This window comes from Mya arenaria, chromosome 5 (assembly GCF_026914265.1).
Source record: "Mya arenaria isolate MELC-2E11 chromosome 5, ASM2691426v1".
Taxonomy (NCBI): Eukaryota; Metazoa; Mollusca; class Bivalvia; order Myida; family Myidae; genus Mya; species Mya arenaria.
In genome coordinates, this window is record NC_069126.1 from 15176464 (window position 1) to 15203150 (window position 26687).

At 36.0% G+C, this 26687-nt stretch overlaps 1 long non-coding RNA gene across 1 annotated transcript; it reads left to right on the forward strand.

Annotated features, from left to right (window-relative positions):
* Positions 1 to 5405: 5405 nt before the first annotated feature.
* On the forward strand, positions 5406 to 12028 carry LOC128233867 (uncharacterized). The gene is made up of 5 exons (XR_008260800.1): positions 5406 to 5551; positions 5940 to 5983; positions 6674 to 6852; positions 8564 to 8764; positions 9182 to 12028. It is a non-coding gene; the product is annotated as an uncharacterized LOC128233867 (long non-coding RNA).
* Positions 12029 to 26687: the final 14659 nt, after the last annotated feature.

Here is a 26687-nt window from a genome sequence, read left to right on the forward strand (position 1 = left end):
ACTAACAAGAGTAATACCCCGATAATTATTCACATCACTGGGGTCATTTTTCTTAAAAACTGGTATAAATATACCTTCCATCCATTGATCGGGAAAATAACCGGTATCCAAAATTCCGTTAAAAATATGAACTAAATGGGAAGCCAAAATATCACACGATGCAACAAAATATTCATTACTCAGCTTGTCACCTGCAAAGACTTTATTTTTCTTCAATCGTTACGAAAGTCTCAATTTCCCGTACAGTAATTGGAAATCTTATTCTTCAAAGCAGCAATCATCGTCATCAAAGTAATGGCTATGACAAATATCTTCAGCATTTACATTATCTGCATTACGCATATTATCATTCAAATAAGAAAACAATGTCCATGATATTGCTCGACAGAAATATCATTATTAACAGACTTCTTTTTACTAAAATGGTTCCAAAAGTCTTTTCATTTTATTGAGTTCATATCGACGGCGTTTGATTCTACTCAAACGTTTGTATGCCATTTTATTAACACACAAATCTTCTCTATTGCTATCATTGTTACATGCATTAATCTTCTCTAATGAGTTCATATAAATATTTGACATTTCTACACTCGTCATCAAACCATTCTGCCTTTTTACTAAAATTATGCTCACTATTTTTTTTTTCAGAACATACTTTACTTTTACAAAATAATGGGTCCGTTACATTCACAATAACCTCGGTAATTTTACTTAAACATGTATTGTTAGCTTCTTTACTGATTAAGACATTATCATGGATTATAGTGTTAAATGCAGGTAATTTTGCAATTATATTTCGCCGATAATTGGCGTGCATATCATTATTTCACTTTATGCTAGTTCGAACATATTCAGTATTAACAACATGATTTTACATTTGTGTGGGTATACAAAACATAATAGGTGCATGATCAGACCATACATTGAATTGACAAAAGAAGCCATGAATTTAAGAAATACTTTCCTTGTACAATAGTAATCCTCCTTATGTTAACTTTTGTTAATTTCTACTTTTTCCTTCTAAGTATTTATCAATTTATATTTTCATATTTAATTACATGATGTATATCTATTATTATTATTCCGTTACTTTTTATAGTTGATTTATGTTTTTGCCATATTTATGTTGTTAATGGCCAAAGGCTATTCTATGCCGATCTGCCAATAAACTTTGAAACTTGAAACTTGACAAACAGTAAAATTGTGTGCGATGTCAAAATACTGGTCACCTAACAAAAGATAGTCAATAACACTCGAACCATTTGTACACAATTAGTATAATCCCCTAATCCATAGTCATTACCCAATCTACCATTTGCAATACATAATGATGTCGACTTACAAAGATCAAGTAATTTTTCCGAAATTGTTGCAAATAAGATCTTTTGAAAAACGAAAAAGAGGTAAATCCGGACAGTATTCATCATAGTCTAAATTATCAACAATTCTGTCACATTCGATATAATCCTTTTTATTCCCATTTCCGACCCTCGTATTTCAGTCACCTCATAACAGTACATACCCTTTGCTTTGATAGTAATGCACATCATTATGTATTATGTCATATAAATCCTCATAAATTAAATTATACGCGGGCGAATTTTCAACCTAAATATATACTCCTGCTAAATAAATGTCATTTTCTAGGCCAAAATACTGTCTTTTTAATTTAACCATATTATTGTGTCGTGATGATTTATGACAACAGTTACCCTTTTATAAATGTTATTTCGGATGTAGACAACAACACCCCCACTATTTCTTTTTGCCCGGCGACTCTGAAATTTACGACAAAATTGTAGAGTATTAGTGTTATATGGATAATATGACTTGTTTGGGTGATAGTTTGTCTCTTGAAACTCGAGTGCATAATGTCCTTAAAATATCGAACATTAGATAATAATGGACAAATCTTATATTGGTGCAAAAATTGGACATCGATGTAATGCTGATGCAGCTAATCATATTTCCGTGTAGTAAAATAATAATGTTCAAGTCTAGTTCATTTTGAAATAAATAATATATATAAAAACGTTTTAGGGGTCGTCACAATACAAACAGACCAAAAGTGTGAAAAACTAAAACAATATATTGCACCTCGATGATTAATCATAGTTCAGAAAAAGATATTCGCATTTTGAAGTGAAGTGTTATGGTATAAGTGAAGGACTTCTGTAGGTGCTAGAAGACGGATTATTAACAGAACTCGAATAAAAAATCATTCTATCTAGTAGCCAAAAGTGCCGAAAAATTGTTAACTTTATTTTAAGCATCTTCCATCAGCCCTAACAACGTTTAAAGATACTCGCTCATGTTTTTGTAAAATGCACTTTTTGTATGACGAAATAAAGTGTGGTAAATCATAATGAGTGTTTAAACTAAGATATAAAAAGCTCTTCTGCAAATGTTGATTTTTTTCATAAAATATCGTCTTTAAAGATCACAATTTTCATTAAATCTAACGACGCTAATAATCACGTAATTACCACCGTGTTGGTGCGTGATTGGTTGATTGTCATAATCACGTGATGTTACCAATGTATTGTGAATGCGTCAAAATATATACCTTTTTGTGTAAAAGTCATGTGGTTTAGGCATCGGGTTTCCTGGGTTTTTTTCCTGAATGAACCTGCTTGGGTTCGCACCCCCCTAAAATCAAAATACTTTTGTATACTTTAATTGTATATTTGTCATTTCGATGTCATAGAGTAAACTAATGATAAAATTAGTGTTTTTAGATGCATGCGGGAAAACTAATTTTTGGTCCTTTAAACAATAGCAACTATCATTCAAATGTTAAAAACTTTCGATGAAATGTATTTAACTTTAAATTGAGTCTATGTATTATCTGGAATTTAGGAAGATAAAATATCTATAATGACGTTATGGATATCGTGCCTATCCTAATACGGGTTCGATATTTTTTTTTATTTTTTTTTGAAAGGTATAGTCATGAACATAATTAATTATCTGAATCTATCAACTTGATATATTTTTGAAAAGTGTTTGGATGGGTTTATATTTTACAATGTGCCAGAACTCGGCGTTTGTTTCATCGAACACTTTCACTTTCTAGTCGAACTGAACTTCTTTCATGATAAGAACACACTCTTTTCTGATTTAAATACCTTCAAACCTGCACTCTCACAGGTTGAGCGTTTTCAAAAATATTTTTTTTTTTTGGAATGAGCCAATTTTTGCGTGAATATCTGCAAACCAGTGATATAAAACGCCTGACAAAAGATAAGATCGCAGATTTTCATGTTTCCGTTCGAAAAAAATAATTCATGGCAAAATGCGTTACTAACGTTTTAAGAAAAATGCAACAATCATATTTTTCTATATTTTGTCAAGAAACTGTTACATAACATGTTTACGAAAATTAACATTTCTGTCTGTCTCAAAATAAAAAAAATATGGCATTGATAGACACTATCCAGAAGAAATCATGAAAGCGAGAAAAGATCTATATAATTGTCAGACAGCAAAAAAAAGCTAGACAGAACAGGAAAATATGTCCAAGGTTCCGTGCTAGACAATAAATTGAGTGGCGATTTGGTTCAGATTGGTTTCCTGATTTGTTCACAATTATACGCGGAAGCAGAATGCAGGAAAAAAAACAGAACTATCTCAACAACAATTCAGGAAATCGATGATAAAAAGAGGAAAATAACCCAATGGACAACAGCGTCTGTATTTCAGCTCAACTGCCATTGATAGTCAGCATAGAAAAAAGTATGACAGGGGAGCATCACGTGATCGCTTTAGTATATCGGCCGAACGAGATGGCGAATACTTCGCCCGCTTCAACGTATAGTTTCAGCATTTACGGATGGTGAATATTAGGTAGGATCTTTAGAATAGGTGCAGAATACCCGCAGTGTAACACAGTTTACTCGCGTGTTTTTTTGTTTTTCGGGGGGTTGCTTAATTTAAGCCTAAAACTCGACACAGATTTTATTTCTATGCGTACATTGTCCGTATAACTCTTAATTCCGTGTGTTTTAGCGCAAACAGCAGGTTTATGAAACAAATGTCTACAAATTATTGATTAAATTTGCAAATGTATACTTCGTTGTAATTTCAAGTCATAGTTCCGCGTTTAACATAAGTTCTGGACAATTTTCAAAGCGAGTATAATGTCCGTACAAAATAATAACGAGTACATTGGCCGAACGATTTCATGTTTATAGCGGGGGGGGGGGGGGGGGGTGAGCTTATTTACCCTCGCCATCGGGTTATACCCATTCGGCGAGCACGCTACGTTTTACAGTATTTCTACAAATTTAATAACATTTAAAACATCTCGTCTTTAATCGTAGCGTGGGTGCTTTGGGCTGTATATATAATAAATATTTCTACACAGTATGTATAAATCTCTGGTTAAAAATTCAATATTTAAATAATACCTTAATAATCTATCACATACGCATTAAAATCAAACACTTCAAATACATCATAGAAATTATGCTATATTTTTTCCTATACAAACATTTAAGGCTCAGCCTACATTTTAAAAAGATGTCTAAATTTTAAAATTCTTTACAATAGTAAGTGTTTATATATACAACGTATCCTTGGCATTATAACAACTAGCTAGTGAGAAATTTTATTTATTTTTTTAAATGACAGATTTCTCACTAGTTAGTTTCCTAAACCACCCCCACCAGAGATGGGGGCGGTATATGCTGGTTTGCACTGAGGACTATGCCTCAGTGCGTTTGCCTGGATTTTTTTCCTTTGAGTGAATTCTTTTTTTCCTGTTTATAATACAGCAGCGATATTCAATAAAAACATAAAATAAGACAAAGAAAAGTGTGTTATACATGTATATATAAGTGTCCAAATGTTGTTGTTGTTGTTCTTTTTTTTCTTTTTTTTGGACTAGTATCGCTGTGTAACCAGGCAAACCAGGATGGAGAATATAACAATTCCCAGCTTAAGACTCCATCCTATGGTGTTACAATATGTGAAAGCGTTGCCAAGGATTGATTAAATTATGAAATAAAATAGAGATTGGATGATCCTCCAGGGTGTATTTAAAATATCGCTATCAATATTAGAGACGTTTCCGGATGGTAGTTTAATACTGGCATAAACAAAGACTTTACTAACTATAAGAAAGAGAAACGATCCTTTTCAGGGCCACTGTTAAAATATTATATAATAATTTAAAATGTTATATACATTATTTACATAAAAAGGATTCTCACCCCGGAGGAACGGTAAATTTATAATATACAACGGCTGGTGAATTATTAAAACAACATATAAACAAACTCCCCGAAGCCCTTCTTCCCATAAATGTATGGGGTTTAATGCTTGAAAAATAAAAAAGAATTAAATGTGAATGCTTGTGCTATTCTACAGGGGTGGCTCCGTTCAGTATACTATTTTTCCCACCCCGGGATAGAGAAAAGAACGAGTTCGCCGGGTGCCATGATTTAGGCTACTTGAATACTCTCCATTGAAGGAGATACCATGTGGGAGGAAAGTGTCACGTGACAAATTCACTCAATGGCGGAGGATTAAACAGACGGACTATCGAAGGGTAATTTTACCGTTAAATTCACAATGATTGTTAAATAAAACACACACCACTAGTAGTATTTATACGGGTCAGAGTGTGCACAATTATATGACTACGATATATACTACTGATCGATAGGTATTTCTCACGATCGAGAGTATAAACAAACTTGATCAATGAAAATCACGTGACCGTTGGAATGTGTTTCCCACGGTGAATACTATAAAGATTATAGTAAACAAAATTGTAAGGCTACTATTTAAGCTTTTAAGATTTAGTTGTGGTTGGTCAAAGTTTTGTTACTAATTTCCAACCTGTATAATTTGCTACTAAAATATTTGGCTAGGCCTTGTATTATTCACTTAGTTTTTTCAATTTATGATAGATAATTAAAGGTTATTTTTGCTAGGAGTCTTGGGGTACTGAACGGAACCTTCCCGACACCTGACCTGGGTAAGATAAAGCTGCCGGTAAAAGGGGTAACATTAATAATTAAATAAGATAAAATATAAATTAAATATGTAAATAATAGCTTATATTATATATATATGATGTTCAAAAATGAACAACATATAAAAATAGACTGTTCCTGACAGTAGTTCCTGACGGTATTTAATAGAGAATGCTAAATCCAGTTATGGGGCAATTAATTAAAAGTGCCGACAGCTTCCAGACAACCGACCTTTATAAATAAAATAAAAATAAATTAAAAATATTGTAACATATTGTATATTATGATATACAACACATTGTATATTATGTCTAAATTTTGTCGGTTATCTGGCAGTCAACCAGGAATTTGGCAAGTGACCTGAAGACAGACCTTCGGGCAGCCTTGCTGGGGTTTAGAATATTGTTTATATTATAATCCAAACCAGAAAAAGATAGGGCTGTCCTAAGTTCTGCCCTCTGGCCCCTGTAAGTGTCACAGTGTAACAGAATGTGGGAAGTGTCACAGGTCACTCCACACCGAGCACAGTTCGGATCACTTTTGAGAATATATTTCCCAGCACTTCCTGGGAGAAGTGATGTGCCCAGTCTCAGCCTCGTAATGCATTTATCAATTCTAAAGAAATTAGAAAAATTTTTTGGAGGCTGGAGACTCACAGAGGTCCTATCAAATGTATTAATGTATGTTTTAAGTGTCCTCGCCGACCGCCATTCATTTATGACGTGCCGGCGGGCTAGTGAATAGACCTCTGTGGGGGCAAGAGGGACCTGATCATTCACCTTCACACGCCTCACGCCTGATGCCCTCCTTTGCAAGCCCGTCAACCACTTCATTCCCCTTCAGGCCGACATGAGCTGGGACCCATACCATGGTAACCTTTAAGTTTTTCTCCAGACACTTATTATTTTGTTCCAAAATGTCTTTTATCAAATCAGGTCTGGAGCTGCTACCTCTATTTTCTATAGACTGCAATGATGATAGCGAGTCTGAGAGGATAGCAGTATGTATGGGCTTGTTACTGATAACCCAGTCCAGTGCATCTTTAATTGCCAAAAGTTCAGCCGAAAATATGGAGAGATGGTTGCTGAGTCTTTTAATATTTTTGATATTTTTGGATGGAATATAAAAGGCACATGCAACTATGCCGGTTTCTGGGTTTTTAGATCCATCTGTGTAAATTTTTAAATGCTCAGCATAATTTTGATCAATATGAGAGAGAGTTTCAGCTTTGACGAGGTGCGGCAAGTTTGATTTCGTTTTTGTTTTTAGAGATAGAAATGTCAACTGAAGGGTCCTAGAGGGTCCACGGAGGAACCTTAGACGGCCTCAGGTCTGCCACACTTACATCTTTGAGCCCGGCCTCCTCAACACTGCTTTGGGTGTAAGCGCCAAAAGGCATCGCTCTATGTTTACCCTTGTCATATTTTGCCTTGATGAAGAAGCCGGTCCCAAAGAGGTCATTTACAGGGTTACCTATTTTCCAGGACTGTACCCTAGCCCAGAAGTTAATGATTTGTTGTCTCCTCCGCAGGGTCAAGGGAAGTATCCCCGCCTCTTCCTCGAGCATGCATGCAGTGGTACAGGGAAGGGCTGTCAGAGCTATTCGAAGGGCTTTATTTTGTATATTTTCCAAGATCTTAAGACTGTTTGGCGAGGCATTAGCATATACATGAGCACCATGATCTATTTTTGAACGTATTAAGGACTTATATATGACCAGTAGACTGTGTTTGTCTGACCCAAAATCTGTTCCACATAACATTCTCATTAGATTTAAGTCCTTTTCACATCTTTCTTTTATGATCTTAAAATGATGTACAAATAAGAGACGTGGGTCAAGATAAAGGCCTAAAAAAAGGACAACTTTTTCAAAGATGATCTTTTGACCTCCTAAAAATACGTCCACGGTTTGCCTTGGATTGTTGCCAAACAGCATGCCTACAGTTTTTGTTGTTGAAATTTTGAAGCCCCAATCTATGGACCAATTCTTCCAAATGGAGTCCAGACCTTTTTTTGCTCTTATTTTCAGGTCTTTCAAGTTGGACCCCATTCGAGTCATGAGTCATCGGCAAACTGGCTAATGACCATACCTGATTTTTTTATTATTTCAGGGAGTTCATTGATAATGATTGAGAAAAGAATGGTGGAGATCACAGACCCCTGGGGCGTTCCTCGTGATAGTTCTGTGGGATCCGATATCTCTCCCCCAACTCTGACCATGATCTTTCTGCCCTCTAGAAAAGCTCTGAGATAGTGAAAACAGTTACCAGTTATGCCATATTTCCGCAGCTTTTGGAGTACTCCAAAATGCCATGTCAAATCAAACGCAGCCTGTAAATCCAGAAAAATAGCAAGGACATAGCGACTTCTATTTTTGGCATATGTGACATCGTGTTGTAGACGACCAAGCTGATCCAATGTGCTCCGTCCTTTCCGAAACCCGGATTGGAAGCGGTTAAGAATTTCATTGGATTCAAGCACGTGCTCAAGTCTGTTTTTAACCATGATTTCAAGAAGTTTGCCCGCATGAGATGTTAGACTAATGGGCCTGTATGACTTAGGGTCGCATTTGTCTTTTCCAGGCTTTGGAAGAGGCACAACATGGGCTGTTTTCCACTCGGAAGGAACCACCCCACCCCGCCAGTCCATGTTATACAGATGCAGCCAGATTTGAAGGGTTGCATCCGGCATGTGCCCAAACATCAGATAGGATATTCTATCAGCCCCGGTGGCGGACTTTCTCCTGCTAGCAATGGCTGACCGAAGCTCACTAAGTGAGAAAGGTAAATTTAGTGGTGTTGAGTTGTCCCCCTGGCTCGTTTAAAATATCTTTACATTCTTTCTCGAACCGTGTTTGGAAGGCCAAAGTTTCAGGTGGAAAATTACTATCACTAGATATTGATTTGTAATGTTTTATTAAAAAGTGAGCCTTTTCAAGGGGATTTTTAGCAATTTTGTCTCTGTATTTAAGTAGTGGTACAGGGCAGGTAGAATGACCTTTTATTCTGTGAACCTTGTTCCAAAAATCCTTACTATTTGACTTATTTAACCAAGCAGATTCACAGAAATCTTTCCAATTCTGAGTTTTGACCCTTAAAATCACCCTCTTAACTTCTGTTTCCAAAGACCTATATACAATTAAATTATCAGGTGAGGGATTTCTTTTTAGGTTATTTAATGCCTTTTTTTACCCTGTACAGCCTTGGAGCATTCGTCCGTCCACCATGGGACCGTTTGACGTTTGGGCCGCTTACCGGAAGAGGAGTGAATACAACTCTCAGCAATGGATAGGATTTTATCAGTCAACTGCCGATTAAAATGTTCCAGCTCATCCAGATCAAAGTCAGAGAGAGAGAGTCCCAGACACAATCTTTTGAATTCACACCAATCAGCCTTTTCAAAGTTAAAGGATGGTTGGCAAGTCTCATGTGAATTTGACCCTCCGATATTAACATTGTGGAGGACTATAAGGCAAGGAAAGTGATCCGACCCAAGATTGTCGTCTAGGACCCCCCATGACGCGACACCTGCCAAACAGACACTGACTATGGTGAGGTCAATGCACGTGGAATTACCTTATGCATCAAACCTGGTGGGTGCACCATCATTCAGGACTACCAAGTTTGAGTCTTCCATCCAGGTACAGACGTCCTCACCGTATTTACAGACTTTGGAGCAACCCCACACTGGGTGATGTGCATTGAAGTCCCCAGTGTATACCAGTTTTATTATATTTGTTTTACTCCGTATATTACTCTCGAGTAGTAAGAGCCTGAATAATACAGCCCCGAGAGTAGACATTTATAAGAACAAAGGGTTGGTGCTTTGTTGGGTAAACAATAATTGCCAGTGCCTCAATGGCTGTGCCGCCATCAATTTTTAACGGAACAGTGATTGAAAGAGTCTGGTATTGGATATTGTGCTTTTTATAAACTGGTAACCCACCGGCTACATTATCATTTAAGTTTGTATGATTTATAAAATCTGTATAATAGCCGGGGATTGATTTTGATGTATATCCCTTAAATTTAGTTTTTTGGATGCACAATATATCAATACTATTTATATCTGTTAGATGTTTTAACTCTGAATGTTTACTAGATGAAAGACCCCCACAGTTGAATGATAATATTTTTAGATCCCTATCCATTAAGAATGTTGTTGAACCTGCAGAGGAGATTAGACCTTTGGGTTTTACCCATTGGAGACTGTGAGTAAAGTCTACGACTCATCCTCCCAGCCCTCAGTTTACCAGGTGTCGAGGGACCCCTGTAGTGGTGCGCTGGCAGGTTGCGTGATGGCCTTGAGGGACGAGCCACCTCAACCCTGCGGTCTTGTACTAAATTTCCAGAATTACCTGCTTTTCTTTCATTTTTAGATTTCACCAAGTTTGTCTTAATTCTATTTTCTATATATTTACCAAATGAGGCCCAGACGGTCTTGCTTTATCCAAAATAACATTTTTGATTAGGGTAATGAGATCTTTCATTACAATTTTAGAGTCATGGTTTTCCCCCATTATTTTAAAATGATTGTTTGAGATTTTAATATTATGATTTGGAATGGGGGACGTCTGGGACTCTACCGCACGGTATGTTGGTGGCTGGCTCTTTACTGGTGTCTCCTCAATGGCCACCACTTCACTTATGCTTTTGTAGAAAGAAGAATGAATGGACACCATTGAGTCCCTGCCCGTCACAATTAAGTCAGAGCAGTCACTGACAGTGGTCAGTGTCTCTGACCACAAAGCGCCGGACAAGGGTTCAACCGACCTGTCGTGGCTTTTTGGTGTTGATGCCATTTGACCCCCATCCATTGGTGGGGGGTATTTTTAATGACCTTGGGAAATTCCTGGGAGACAACTTTTGTAGAGTTGTTTTTGTTGGCCAGTGGCATTGAGTTATTACCCTTTTTGGGTGTGGCCATATTTATTGTTGGGCTATGACCCCTGTTTGGGGTTGTTTCATATCCCTTATTTATCCCAGGGTTACATTTTTGTTGTGCCATTGTAATAGAGTTATGGGTGGACTTTATGGCAGAGTTATGGTGGATGAAATTTTGAGAGAATTTTGAGTCCATTTCACGGAATATCCCCTCAGCTGCCTGCCAGGTTATACAATGGGCAGCTATTATGGTTGCGATGACTCTGGCCTTTAAGAAAGAGACACACTGCCTGTAGGCAGCTGAGTGGGCATCACCACAGTTTTTACATCTGCGGTTTGGGTTTTTGCAATCCCTAGTAGAATGTAGACCAGCGCACCTAGCACATGCTAATAAAAGTGTACACTTAGGGGCCTTGTGACCAAACCCCTGACATTTAAAACACCTACCAGGGTCCTCTTGTCTAGGGTGAACATATAAGATATGGCTCGTGCCACCCACCCTGACGTACCTCGGGAGGCTCGTCTGGGTGATAAAACTTATCCCCACCAGCCGGGGTAATCCCGGTGGTGGTGGGGCCTCCAGACGCTCCAACCCCAAAATATGGCACTGGACGCCTGGCGGCAAACTCCAGACGATCCCCAAGGCCCGCCAGGTCCTCGTTCTCGGGGACCCCAGCCAACACTCCACGAACTTTGTGTAGGGAGTGGGGTAGGGAAGCACGACAGTCAACCCCCATGAATTTAAAAATGCCCATATTTATTAACTTGACAATTACCTGGGCAGAAACCAGTTCCAGGAGAAGGGCCCCAGAGGCTAGTGGGACTGATCGTTTGACCAGGCGGGGGAGGAGCTGACCCAGTTCTGATGCCAGTTTAAATATGGACCCCTGGCTGGTCAGCTTCACCCCCCCCCCCCTACAATAGCTCGAAGGATACACTTGTGCATCATAGTGTTATGAGTTAAATGATGACTATCCCTGGTGCACAGTGCCTCCCCAAGCACAGGTCGTTTGACTGTCTCCTGGTATTGTTTTTTTGAAGAAAGGTATCACCAGCCATTGTTAACAATTAAATTTGTAATAAAATCAGTAAGCAAATAAGAAAATTTACTGGGGAACCTAGCCCCTATATGTAGAAATGCTATTAGATGTTGTGTAAATAATATTGGTGTAATAAATATTGTTAAAAATATTGTTATTGTTATTAAAAATAATAAAAAGTCCAATGCACCGATAAATAAGCTCACAAATTTTATTGAAATAAAGGTGGAACTGCTTGACATTTGATTAAGTACTACTGAAGGGTTTAAATCTAGAATTTAGTTTAGTCAAGCAGTAGCCTAAATATAACCGAAAGCTAAGGGAAATAAATAATAAATACACAAGGGAGAGAACACTGAAAACACTGAAACACTGACAAAAAACACGTTTGACCTTGGCTGTTGTTTTTCACAATAATTAATGACTTTCTGTCGAGCTAACTAGTTCACAAAGTCATGGAGGGCTAAATGTTCACTACAGTTTCGCAAATTGTCAGTTTATTAACTTCTGCAGGCTATCGTCTTCTATATTTTCTATAAATTCTTCTTATTTATTTTCGCTTTGTTTGTGCGGCCATTGACCGGAAATCGGTTTCGAATGATGTTTATAGCATTTCTCATTAATAATTATATACTGTTCCCTTCTTTATAGATTAGCTTCCCAAGTACACAAAGCATGCACAAAACCTTATGGCTCCCTCGAGGTAATAATTTCACACTTTTTCCCGAACGCGTGTCTCAAAATAAACAAACAATTGCAGGTGTAAAATTCCAATGACAGTTGGAAAGCAATTTGATAAGGTGTGAACAACCGTTTATCTCTGATTACGGAACAGAACAGAACAGAACAGAAAATTTATTTTGACTTAAGCATATAAACAGCTCATCGTCACATTACACAACATACACAATACGCATACACATACAAATAAATAATACATAGATGAATAAATGCATGAATTATTCAATTTCTCTATATATGGTGATAGAGAAAAAACAACAACAACAAAACAACAACAACAGCTTTCATCGCGCCTATAGATACCTGTGAGAGTGTTCACTCCCTACTCTCCATAGAGGAACGTTTAGGCAAATGTTAGGCAAGGGTACTTTAAAAGAATACAGTGGTTTGATCACTAAATAGTTATCAGCGCAAAGATAACAGTACAAATACAACTAATCTTAAGACCTTACAAAACACATGGGATAACATCCAGTACAAGGATATAAATATTTCTAGAAAAAGCATATATGTATTCAAACATAATCATTTCTTTCTTTGAAAGCTTTTAAACAATAAATAGCTAGTTTAACCAGAAGAGGTTTATTATCTGTTTGCAGTAAGGTAATAAATTTTTCCATACTAGGATGTCTTGAATAGTAATTTGGCAAATACCTTCTACGAATTTCAGCATATAGTGGACATCTTAAAACGAAATGGTACTCGTCTTCTATATCGTTAAGGTTGCAATAGGTACATTTTCTATCATGTCTTGCAATACCATTATGTCGGCCAACTTCAATATTTAACCTATGGGAAGATAGCCGTAATTGTGCAAGCACTTGTCTGTATTTGATATTGTCTAATAGAGAAATATAATTAGAAACTTGGTAATTACATTTAAATATTTTATATATATCTAATGAACTACAGCTATCCATACCCACTCTCCATTCTGAGATATAAATATCTCGTACTCTATTTCTAAGCAGAGGTACAAATGCAGACATATTCACTGATTCGGGGAATAACCAAACATCATTAAAACCTGAGCGTTGTAATACATCTCGAACATTCGAGGCCCAATTTATGACAACAGGATTTAGTTCTACTTCACTCACTTCCTTTAAAATGATAGTTCTTAAAATACAATTCTTAGATTTGCATGTAAACAATTTAACAAAGTATTTAATGCATCGCATGTATCTTTCAATATACAATGGGAACCGGCCCAGCTCGCTATATAGAGAAAGAGTATTTGTCGACCTTTTCACTTTGAGGATCCATTTACAAAACCTTTTTTGCGCTCTTTCCAAACATTCATACTTACCAAATCCCCATACCTCCGATCCATAATTAAGTATAGACATAACATATGCATCAAACAGATTAAAAAGAATATGGACAGGGGCGAGTGTATCTTTTATAACCGCAAATAGACTATTCATAGACCTTATAGCTTTGCCAGCTAAAGTTTTAGCTGCTTGAGCAAATGAGCCACCAGATGAGAAAACAACACCAAGATAATTGAAGGAATTTACGATTTCTACAACAACACCTTTATATTTCCATTCAACATTTTGCGACAATCTACCGCCTTTTCTAAATACAACTATTTTAGTTTTTTCAATATTTACAGTGAGATTCCAGCGATCACAGTATGTTTGTAAGTTATCTAATGACGTCTGAAGGCCTTCTTTCGACTCTGACATTAACACAGCATCGTCTGCAAACAACAACATAAAGATATTTATTTCATCGAGAGAGATCCCGGCATAAGTTCCTTGTTGCATATGTAACTCTATATCATTTAAAAACAGAGAGAAACAAATCGGGGAAGTTATTTCCCCTTGAAATAATCCGACATTACTATCGAAGAAATCAGACAATGTCCCAACATGTTTAACACAAAGCTTCACTTCCTCGTACATTGAGCGTAAAAGGGCCAGTAATTTACCATCGACGCCGGATTTTATTAGTTTATACCATAGCCTGCTCCTACTTATACTGTCATACGCCTTTTTAAAGTCCACAAAACAACAATACAACTTCTTTTTAGAGTTTAACTGTCTTTGAATCAATGATTGTAATATAAATATGGGATCTACTGTACTACAATTGTTCTTAAAACCAAATTGTGCATCCGTGAGAACATCGTACTCCATCGCCCATTTCTTAATCCTCTCATTTAATATACCGGTGAACAACTTTGCAAAGCAACTGATCAGTGTAATCCCCCTGTAGTTGTTAGGGTCCGAAAGGTCTCCTTTCTTATATATGGGAATAATAGCCCCGTTAGCCCATGACTTGGGAAACGTGCCCTTGTTAAGGATAGTGTTAAAAAACAAATGCAATGGCTTGATCAAAACCGGAACACTGGTTTTAAAATATTCGTATAAAACATTATCTATGGAACATGCCTTATTATTACCAAGTCTACTAATCGCCTTTAAAATTTCTTCTTCACTGATTAATCTATCAAGACAATCAAACGTAGGTGAATTACCATTATTGTTCCTATCAAAATCTGCTAAAAACTCAGAGCTTAAATCATCATCATGGTCCTGAGCACCAGACATCAACCCTTCGAAATATACCTTAAAATCCTCATTTGGAATATCGTCACCCTTTTGACATGTAGCCTTTACCCTAAAAATCTTCCAAAACTCCCTAGGTGATTTTCTACGCATGTCATTCATTTTTTTACTACGCTCTGCGTGAAATGATAATTTGGACTTTCTACACTGGTATTTATAATCTTTTTTGGCCTGTAAAACTCTCTCTCTCCCTTCATTACCTGATGCCTTATTAAAATTTGTCAAGTATTCTTTATATACTAATAACTTTTGTTTGCAACTCTCATCATACCAATCTTTTTTATTCTTATCACCATCAATGAAATAAGTACGGGCGGGCCTCTTTGACCTCTTAGAAAAATATTTATCACCCTTACTGCAAATATAATTTGTAAAAATAGACGTCAATGTATCAATATTGCAGGTCCCATTGATTTCTACGTTTAAATCCCGCTCGAGGCAATGTATATCAGTTGACAAATCATCAACAAAAACAGTCTGGAAATTTGGATCCCATTTATAATAGGTATTTCTATATTCCGACTTTGTATGTATTAAAGTATTAATTTTCACTGCGAACTTCACGGGTGCATGATTTGAGAATACATTAAAATCGCCAACCTCAAAACTCGACAATGAATCAAAATTATCCAATGATGTAAGTAAATAATCCACTAAGCTCTGACCGTTATGTGTCATGCACGTGAACTTGCCGGGGTCATTGAACAGACGACCATTCACAATACGTATATTTGTAGCCTTACACAAATCAAGCATACAATCCCCAAAACGGTTGGAGGTAAAATCACGTGATTGCCGAGGCGTGGGAAAATCTATCTCATCTACGTCATCGCTGTCAAGGCTACGATCAAACTCAATGTAATCCCTTTTATGACCTACTCTACTATTTGTATCACCTGTAATAAAAAGTTTACCAAATTGACTGAAATATGTAATATCCTGCTCTAACTGCATAAATAAATCAATATCATAAATGGCATGTACCGGGCTTGCTTCCGGGCTTATATAAGTAGCACAAATGTAAATATTTGACTCGAGATTAAAAAACAACTTATCGAACTTTAGCCATACTATGCAATCAATAGTATTTCTAACAACAGATACCCCCTTTCTTATATTATTTTTGATATAAATGATGATACCACCACTCGGACGTTTTGCCCTGCGGTTTTGAAATCTCCTAAATGAATGAATTGGTTTACTATAATTTTTTAATTCAATATTTGATCTAGAATTTGTCCATGTTTCGCTTAAGCATATAACATCATACTTAGAAATAAAATCAACAAACTCTGGTGATGATCGTTTTTCAGCACTAAGACCTTCAATGTTCCATGACAAGAATTTGAGAACACTCTCACTGTCTCCCTAGTCACTCTCCTTATATAGTTGTTTGTCTATGAAGAGCTTGTCCACTCGGATGAACGCATCTTTACCTTGTTTCCGGGCATCAATCATGATCGGGATGAGCTTCCGGCGTTTCTCCATTACCTCCCGGGGATACTGTTCGGAGATCCCAAAGTTAGTTCCCTTTAATTGCTTGGCGGCCTGCCGAACACGCTCGCGATCGGGATACAGCACGAATTTTGCGACTAGTGGGCGAACCTTGCCGTCCTTGCGAGCACCCACCCTGTGTGCACGGTGCAGCCCAATTTCCGCAGCGTTAGGGATCTTGAGTTTTTCGTCAATAAATGACAGAACTTTACGTTCGCAATTTTCCTCAGCGTCCTCCGGAATGTTATAAAACATTAAATTGTCCCTCATACTGCGGCAACGTAGATCTTGGATTTCATCCTTGAATTCTTGTTTTTCCTTAGTCTGCTGGCTCTCGACCGACTTCATTTTCTGTATGAGAGAATCAAGTTCTTTTTGTTGTCGATCAATCTTCTCGATTGAGGAACTATCAAACTGGCGACTCTGTTCTATGTCTTTGACCTTTGACTCTATTTCGCTGATCCGTGACTCCATTGACTGAACTTTTACCGTAAGATTGTTAATCGATGATTGAATATAGTCAAGCTGCACCAGTTTCTTATCCATACTATCAAACCGATTCATAATCCGTGTAAACATGTCGTTGTTTACCTGTGCACCTGGAGAAGTCTGAACAGGTGTTATTGGGGTCATAGGCGTGCCCCCTTGAGCCCCTGGGGCCCAACATGTGTATTGTCCATTATTCATGTTCATTGCTTGGGTAAAAGGACCCGGTGAGAACTGGTGGTTGCTTCCATACATTTGATTGTTCATTGTACCAAAGTCAAAACACTGACCGCTACTATTATCCTTTTCCCGCCTCTTACTAGGCGTCCGGAGGTGATTTTCATTTGGCGATGATTTCGCCCTGTTCCTCTTTGCTTTTCGGTTTGGCATTTAAACATCGTTTACACCACTACATTTCCATTCATTTTAATCCAAAACAAACATAAAATCACGCATTTACACTTATAAATATCCAAATTTTCACTCTCTTCAAATTTTTTGCCACCATTCCTCGCGCATGCGATTACGCATGATCGCTACTAGCTGATATGGGCAGTTAGAAAGATAATTATGAGAAGTTAATGACGAGAAATAAATTGTGAGAAATGTAACTGAGTAATAAAAAATGAATTAGCACTACAGTATCGTTCCAATATCGGAACCTTTTTGTCACTTTGTGTGCAAAATGGCAATTTCGTAAAAAAAAAATCATTTCTATTTATTGATATTTCTTTTACATTAAGTATACGACAGCCTTTGAACATATTAGCGATTTCCACAACGCAACACATAATCGGTTTATTAGTAAACAGTCGGTTTGACGACTTCAAACTTAAAATACACTAAAAGATATTTCATAACAGACTGGAAAATTGAAATTCGGATCGTTCGAAACATCGGTTTGCGCTCGAAGCATATACCTTATTTTACCCTTATAATCCCATACCGCAGATATAATATATACATTTACATATTCTTATTTCCAGACTAATTCAACAAAGATCCTGTAATTGCTTTATAATTCCGTCTTTATGCTATAATTTTGCTTCTATAAAACTCGGAATTAACGAGACAAAATGTTCATCCCTCTTTTGAACAAAAAAACAAAAACGCAACGCATTTATCTCCAGAGTAACATTTATTTGCTTAGTATCAGTAAATTTCATTATATATATATCTCAGTTAGGACGCCAATAACAGCGTCTGTTATTTTCTCGTACATAACACACATGTTTACATTTTCTAGGGCTAATTGCAATAATTGTGTTTATCTAGTTCATATATGCTATTTAAATGACTGCTGATCAGAAAGTTTAGATTTTTTTCAATGAGTTAACTGTTTATGAAACAAACGATTGAACATGTTCAGAATTTAAGTTAAGGCCTATAACTACATTATAAAGTCTCCTAAACCTCTGTATTTGTGCAGACGATCAGTTGATGTATACTTTTTTATACTTGGAATCATTATCTAAACCCTTAAGCATGTTTCCAAATTATGTTATTCACCTTACAAAACCATGTGAAAAACTACAGAAACATGCTTATTAGCAAATTGTTTACACATAAACAATGTTTAATGGCACTAGGTAAAGCCAACTTAACTTTCATTGCAAAAAAAACAAAACTTGAGTCTATTTCGACGCAAGGTTTATGGTAACGATAAATTTAAAATGCACCAATTGTCTCAGGTAATGCACAACTAGGCAGCCAAATTGAACATTGCCTCTGGATACAATTTTGTATTTTCTGTTGGTAGCCTTGTTATGGCATTCACTAACCAATATGTTATTTGATTTTTAGCGTACATTTGTCTCTGTCTAAGTGTTTCGTTTGTTATTTACATATTTAACGGCCTTTTTCCAGAATTAATCATGCTTGTATAACGATGCGACTGGAGGCAATCTGAACTTTTAGTTATCGTATTCTCCATCATGCCATTTATTCTGAAAACATATCCCATCTAAGCACGATATACACCAATAATATTTAAAGCAGTCTTTGTAATGCAGTGATGTAATCTGTAATCATTGACTTGATGTTAACTAGTCATTGCCTTGACATATATTGTTCATTGGCGTGATGTCTACTGTTCATTGGCATGATATAAATTATTCATTGACTTAATGTTGATTGTTTATTAACTTGATGTTAAAGTGACACTCTTATTCAAAATCACACACATTCATAACAAACATAAATTTTGAGTATTAAACCCTTAACTACTTAATAAATAATGCATATATGGAAAAAATTGATTACTGGTAGCAAGTTTGTAACCGTGTATTTAATTGCTGAAAGCGCAACACAATAAATCATTGGTGAGTGCTAAAATACTATGTCTGACCCACTATAGTCTTATCAGTTAGAAATACCGTGTTGTCTGCACCTTTCTTTCAAATTAAACTCGGTATCATTTATAAGAACCATTGTTTGCGACATTCATTCATCCTTTTTCTTAAATCAAAGCAATGGTATTTATTGCGGTAAATTTTAGTTGGGAGGTAGAGTGCATTTCTAACTGTTCATTGACTTGATTCTAACTCGATGTAATCAAATGATGGACTTAATGTATACTTTGCATTGACATGATAAAATCTGTTCATTGTTAACTTGATGTAACCATTCATAGTTTTACGCTGTTAGTTGAAGCGGATTTAATCTTGTGCTGTTATGAAAATGTGATTAGATATTTACTAGTGTTATATAGTAAAATTGTGATTGCATGGTGATGCAAATAGGGAATTAATAGTTTAGCTGTGTTCAATGGAATTTAGTTGGAATTTAAAAGAAGAAAAAAAAACATCTAAGAATTGAATTGTGGATCAACAATGTATGGAAATATTGTTGAGACATTTCTTAAAGATAATTTTGTATAGATGCAGTTGGTTGAATGCACGTTCGTGTTCATTGACTTGACTTAAACTGATACTTGACTTGATGTAAACTGTCCATTGACAGTATCGATAGTTGACTTGTGAACAGCTTTCTGCCAACGACTTATTCTGAATGTTGCTGTTTGACTGCTTTTGATATATAATGGTAGTTGAACAAGAGCATATATTACTAGATTAAAGTGTTGTTAAAATATAACTCGTAAGTTGTAAACAGTGTTTTGCCTTTTAATGTTAATGTTAGTATTTCATTTTTCTACTACAAATGGTCAGCATTTCGTTAGACTTTGTGAAAATTACTAAACGGTATCTGATCATACATAGTTTGCCAAAATGAAACTGTCCTATTTAGATAAATATACAAATAGGGAAGAAAATCATTATGTTGTTAAATTACTACTGTGGTGGGCAGTAATAATAAGTTAACAAGATCATGAATTTTGATTAGTGTATTACATATGAATTCGTATAAAAATAGTTCTGGTTATATTTGCATGATGTGAAACCAGATATGAAACTAAGAATTGTTGTGAATAATCTCATTTTAACTCTTGTTTTAGTTAACAGAACTATGTGAAATGTTACTTGTTCTAAGTGGAGTAGAATGCAAATCGTAGATGTTCATTGCTTAACCGGAAGTGTAATGTACATCCGCCAATTCATAAATCGCTTACGTATTTCCTTCATGCCAATAAAAGTCATACAACTTTACGAGCAGCGATAAACTATATTGTATATATATATCTTAGTTTAAACATATTTTATTCATCAACGTATACACACATATTATAAAGACAAACAGAAAACACATGTACAATCTAGAAAAGGATTAGAACGAAAGATAAATATATCTTAAAAAGTTCTTCTCCAAACGTTTGCAGAAGTACAAATTTAATGACGGACATTTGTACAGCTTACAATGTAGATGACACAATGATATTGATATTGTTGGATTAGATCAGATGGTAGTGTTTAATGTGATTTGGCTTCATTTAATTTTATTAAATATTTAAAGATTTTTTACATACGATGTACACCGACAAGATAGTAGCTAAAAGTTAAACATTTTGTGTGTGATAAACAAAGCTATAATAAGCTTAGTTTATTTTCACTTTTCAAATACAAAAGTCGTTAATGTTGTTTGAGAGCAGAATAGGATAGTAAAGAGGATACGAATGAAGAAAGAGGGTAGGGTGGTTGGTTTAGATGAACAACTTCCAGTGCCTTTTCTTCACTGAGCCCTGATTGGTAGTATTAAATAACATGTATACAGAAAGGAGATAATCCTGGATTGATATATGGTAGTATGTGACTGTCACTGGCTATCAAATCTTTTTGTCACTTGAATAAAGAGGTGAACTGCATCAAACAGTGTCTTATTTTGTTCTTCTGTGAGGGCAGTGTCACCGTATAGTAAATTGCGAAACGTGGCGTTAGTCAAAGCCTCCACAGAGTTGAGAAGAAGTCTCCTTTGTTCAGTATAAAGGAGACAGATAAGAAGATAATGATATGTTGTTTCCTGAACTCCACATGCACAAAGGGACGAGGGCACAATCATTTTAACAAAAAGGTGATGGTTCAGTGAACTGCATTTCGTTCCGTAAGCGAGTGTGAATGACCTGTAATCGACTTTTCCCATAATAAAACAGAGCATTTGGTTTGGAATTATCCGACTTAAGGTACGCTTTAAAACCAGAGACAGTGTCAATGTTTTGTGCTTCAGCTGGGAGACTATTCCACGCTGAGATTGATGAAGGTAGGAATGAATTCATATAGAGTGACGTATGTGTACGAACGCTAGAGATATTGGATGCGTTTTGAAGTGATCTAGTTGATTCTTGACCGACTGTCTGAGGAACCAAACTTGACAGATAATCAGGAGAGAGACCATTTTTCATTTTGTAAAAAAGTAAAAGCTTGTGTTTTTCACGTCTTGTTTCCAAGCTCTCAAAGCCAGATTCAATGTGAAGCAGACGCAGAGAAACATGGTGAGTGCAACCAGTATCAATGCGTTCGCATTCGTTTTGAATTTGTCAAGATCGTTTTTTTCATACTGTGTACAATTATTCCAGAAGACATCCGCATACTCCAAGATTGGCCTTATGAAAGAAAAATAAATAACCTCCAGAGACCTCCTATCCAGTTGATAGCGTAGACGTTTCATGATGTTTACTCTAGACCAAGCTTTTTCTTTAGTATAGTTAATGTGAGTATGCCAATTTCCCTCATTTGAAAGAAAAATACCCAGGTGTTTGTCAGATTCAACAAACGGGATTTCAGTGTCAAACATGTACACAGACGGATGAATGGGTTGGTTACGTTTTCGAGATATGACCATTGATTCAGGTTTGTCGGGATTGAACTTTACAAGCCACTTATCAGCCCAAATAGATATTTTGTTTATATCTGTCTGTAGTTTTAAAGCTGCAGTCTGGGGTGCCCACTATAACAAATAGATTTGTATCATCGGCAAATAGGTTGACATTTGAATCTATCTCGTTTACTATGTCATTTATGTATATAAGAAATAAAAGAGGACCCAAAATTGAGCCCTGGGGAACTCCAGCTTCAATTGATTTTAATGCCGAAGTGGCTCCGGGAATAACCACACACTGGCGCCTATTCTCTAAGTAGTTGGAAAACCAAGACAGTAAGTGACCACAAAATCCTGCCTTTTCGAGTTTATATAGTAGACCACGATGCCAAACTTTGTCAAATGCTTTACTTATATAAAAAAGACAACGCGCATTGTCGAGAGCTTGACAAAACCATTATAATGGTAGGTAAGCTGATTGACAGTAGAATCACCTGGTAGAAAGCCGGATTGGGATCGAGTAAAAAAACTGGTATCACGAAGAAAGTTGAATACATGTTTAAATATAATTCTTTCAAAGACTTTCTCCATAGTGTTCAAAAGAGTGATTGGGCGATAATTTGATGGGTTGGAAGGATCCCCCTTTTTAAGGAAAGCATAAACATTTGAATATTTCCAATTAGACGGAACAACACAAGAAGTTAAAGAAGCATTGAACAATTCACACAAAAGGCTGGCTAAGTTCTGCTTCAAGTAAAATACGATTATCAATGCCATCAGGTCGAGATGCTTTACCAACCGGGAGACTACTTATAGCATCTTTGACTTCGGAAGGTACGATAACAATCGAATCAAGTTTAGCATCATCATGAGTTAAAACAAGTTCTGGTAATACTTGAGTTGAATCGTCAACGTAGGTCTGAAGAACAAAGAAATCATTAAGGATTTCGGCCTTGCCTTGGTCGTCTGCAACGCACTGACCATCTAATGGGTTGAGTAGTGGAGGAATGCCTCGTGATTTAACCGGAGTGATAAATGACTTAAGTGTTTTCCACCAGTCATTAGAACTGAGTTCACTGGATTTAAGTTTCAAAGCAAGGGAGTCAAAGTATTTCAATTTTGAACTCCGATTTAGAGCGACAATATCGTTACGCAATTTACGAAACTTAGTCCAATGTATTGGATTGTTAGTGCGTTTGACCTTTCTATAAGCTCTTTTACGCTGTCGAATTTTTATTTTAATGTCGTTATTCATCCAAGGAGGTTCAAGGGGATTGATAGTTATAACCTTGTTGGGAATACAGCTGTTGGAAATATCAACAATTGATTACGTAAAATCAGAGGTGAACAAATCAATATTTGTATTTCTTACTAGTGACCAGTCAGTATCCAAAAGCTTCTGGCAAAGTTGCGTGTAGTTCCCATTGTCGTATTTCCATATTATACACCGAGTAACCTTCTTAACCGGTTTATTGTATCTAAAAATTGGGCAATGAAAACGAATGTTTTGATCTAGAAATGGCTCTCAAACTCCGCTATGGACTAAGGAGTTTGAGTTGGAAATAAATAAGAGATCGATAATTGAGGAAGAATTTTCTGTAAAGTGCGTTGGTTCTGAAATGCATTGTTCAATGGCAAACTGTTGTAATAAAGAGTTGATTTTGCGCGCCGAACTATCGACAAGAGTGTTCAGATTGAAATCACCTGTAATGATTATATCATCAATACCACTTTCTCTTGCCAAACCTATAGAATCTTCAATAAGGCTATAATAGTTATTATCAGAGTTAGGAGGACGATAAAACACACCGATTAGTACACGTTTAGATGTGCGTATCTTTATTTTCTAACCAGAGACACTCTAGTGCCATTAACTCGAAATCATCCCTTCTTTTAAAATTGATTCCGTCTTTTATATAAGCGGCAACGCCACCATATGAATCTCCTTGCCGATCACGCCTAACTGGTCTTGAGAAGCCAGGGATTAGAATTTGGTCGTCTGTGATTGTATCAGCTAACCAAGTTTCAGAAAAGGTAAGGATATCGAAAGAACTTAGTTCAGTTGACAATAAATCTAGTTTCGGTAGAAGACTTTGAACATTGTAGTGCATAATAGAAAGGTAGTTGGGACAACACAGAAAAGTTGAAAGATTAGTGGACAGATCGCTATATGAACTACCAGGGGAAGTGTCGAGTCTTGAACCGGGACCTGGATTAGGGTGAATATCGCCTGTTAGTGAAAGAAAAATATTTAACCAAGTTAAAACTACCATGGAAAACATAAAGCACAAGCAATGTTTTGTGAAGCTTGCATTTGTACTAAACGCTTCACTTGCCGTGTGATTTAATGTGAAATTGCTCTTCGATCGCATACGTTGATCAAATTTAACTTGGAATCTTTGACGTGCAAGAATACCTAAGTTAGATGTAGCTGTGAGATTAAACCTTAAAGAGTAAACATTACTTGCGTCGCTTGCTAGGCTCAGAAGGAAAAAAAAAGATTCACAGTAAGATGGAAACGGCTGCTGTTCCTTTATTTAGCATTTTGGAAAACGCCGAATTTTGTTGCCTATTTATGTAATTGAACTAATAAAAGTTATAAATGCTAGTGTTTTCGGCAACACAATGTTACAAACAAGGTACGACCGTGAAGTATCCAGAACCACACCACCACTACACTGAAAGTAAAAGAAAGAGAGAGTGCAAAGAAAGCAATAAGCATATATATGAGTAATCATATGATAGTGTGTATGGAGGACATTGTATATCTGAATTTGTACCAGTTATGAAGAAAGTTGACTATGTTCATACATCTATAAGAGGACTTTTGACAAAATATGAAGAGAGCGTAAAGTCTGAACTACACGTAAACAGACGAAAATACTTATTGTAAATAACGAAAAATAATAATGCCTAAAAATAACAATGACATTCCAGAGAAAACATTAAATGTGTGTTTCATGTTAATAACAAGAATTTAAGAAGTAAACCATCTACAGACAATAATGTATTACAAATAAGTAATGCTCTATAGCATGCATATAAAAAAAGCATATTTTATTAACTTGTTGACTGCATTTCAAAACATATTTTAAACCTTTTACAAATTATGTGTATATTTGTTAGCAAAAAAAATAAAACAATATACTGAACTATATTTCTTAATTGAACATGGTAAATATTAACAAATCAAATGACTTCGTTTTCAATTAATTTTATAAGTTTAGGAAGACAAAAGAAATAAAGTCGTTCAAGATGACTATGAAAAGAAAGTACATCAGTCTATGTAGATAATCATCTTCATGCAACAATACACCAGCATGCATTGTATGATAGTAACAGCAAACACAAAATATACTAGTTTATGTAGATAATCACCTTCATGCAACAATACACCAGCATGTATTGTATGATATTAACAGCAAACACAAAATATGCTGAACTATATTTCATAATTAAAAAATGGTAAATATTAACAAATCAAATGACTTCGTTATCAATTAATTTATAAGTTTAGGAAGACAAAAGAAATAAAGTTGTTCAAGATGACTACGAAAAGTAAGTACATCAGTCTATACAGATAATCATCTTCATGCAACAATACACCAGCATGTAATGTATGATATTAACAGCAAACACATTCCTTTAAGTATATAATCTTTCTATTTCATTGAACTTTGAACATTCTTTAACCTAGCATAAATTGTTAAATCATTGGAAATATATTACAAAAAACAAATTGTATCGTAGTTTATTAATCAGTTCTGTTTAAGAAGCCGCAAAGATAGAAATTCAATTATGTAAGTAAATTTGAAAGGCTTCAATAGGTTATGATATTGAAGGTTATTTTTTAGTTTAAGTAAAGAATATATATTTGTAACAGTGACCGATTAAGGTATTAACTAGTCATGATACAAAAGCTCTTATACAAACAGGTGAGAGAAATAAATCCAATTGAATCGAGAGTCACTAAGCCGTATGGATGTGAGGACAGTATACTTCAGGTAAAAAGTTAAGTACCCACTGGTGCAGGCGACCTCGCAATATCTGCATAAGATTTAAACTGGTTTAAGTCGTCGATACAATCAATCCGTTTGACGGCGAAGGAGTCACCGTGCTTGACCCTGACAAGAATTGAACCATCTGAAGACCAGGCGCGTTGGACACGATCAGACTTTGTCAACCCACGAGCATGGAAGAGCAGATTTGCACGAGTTTTTGTCAAAACTTCATTGAAGAAGACTTTATTATGGCCACACTCCTTTAGTTTTGATTTCA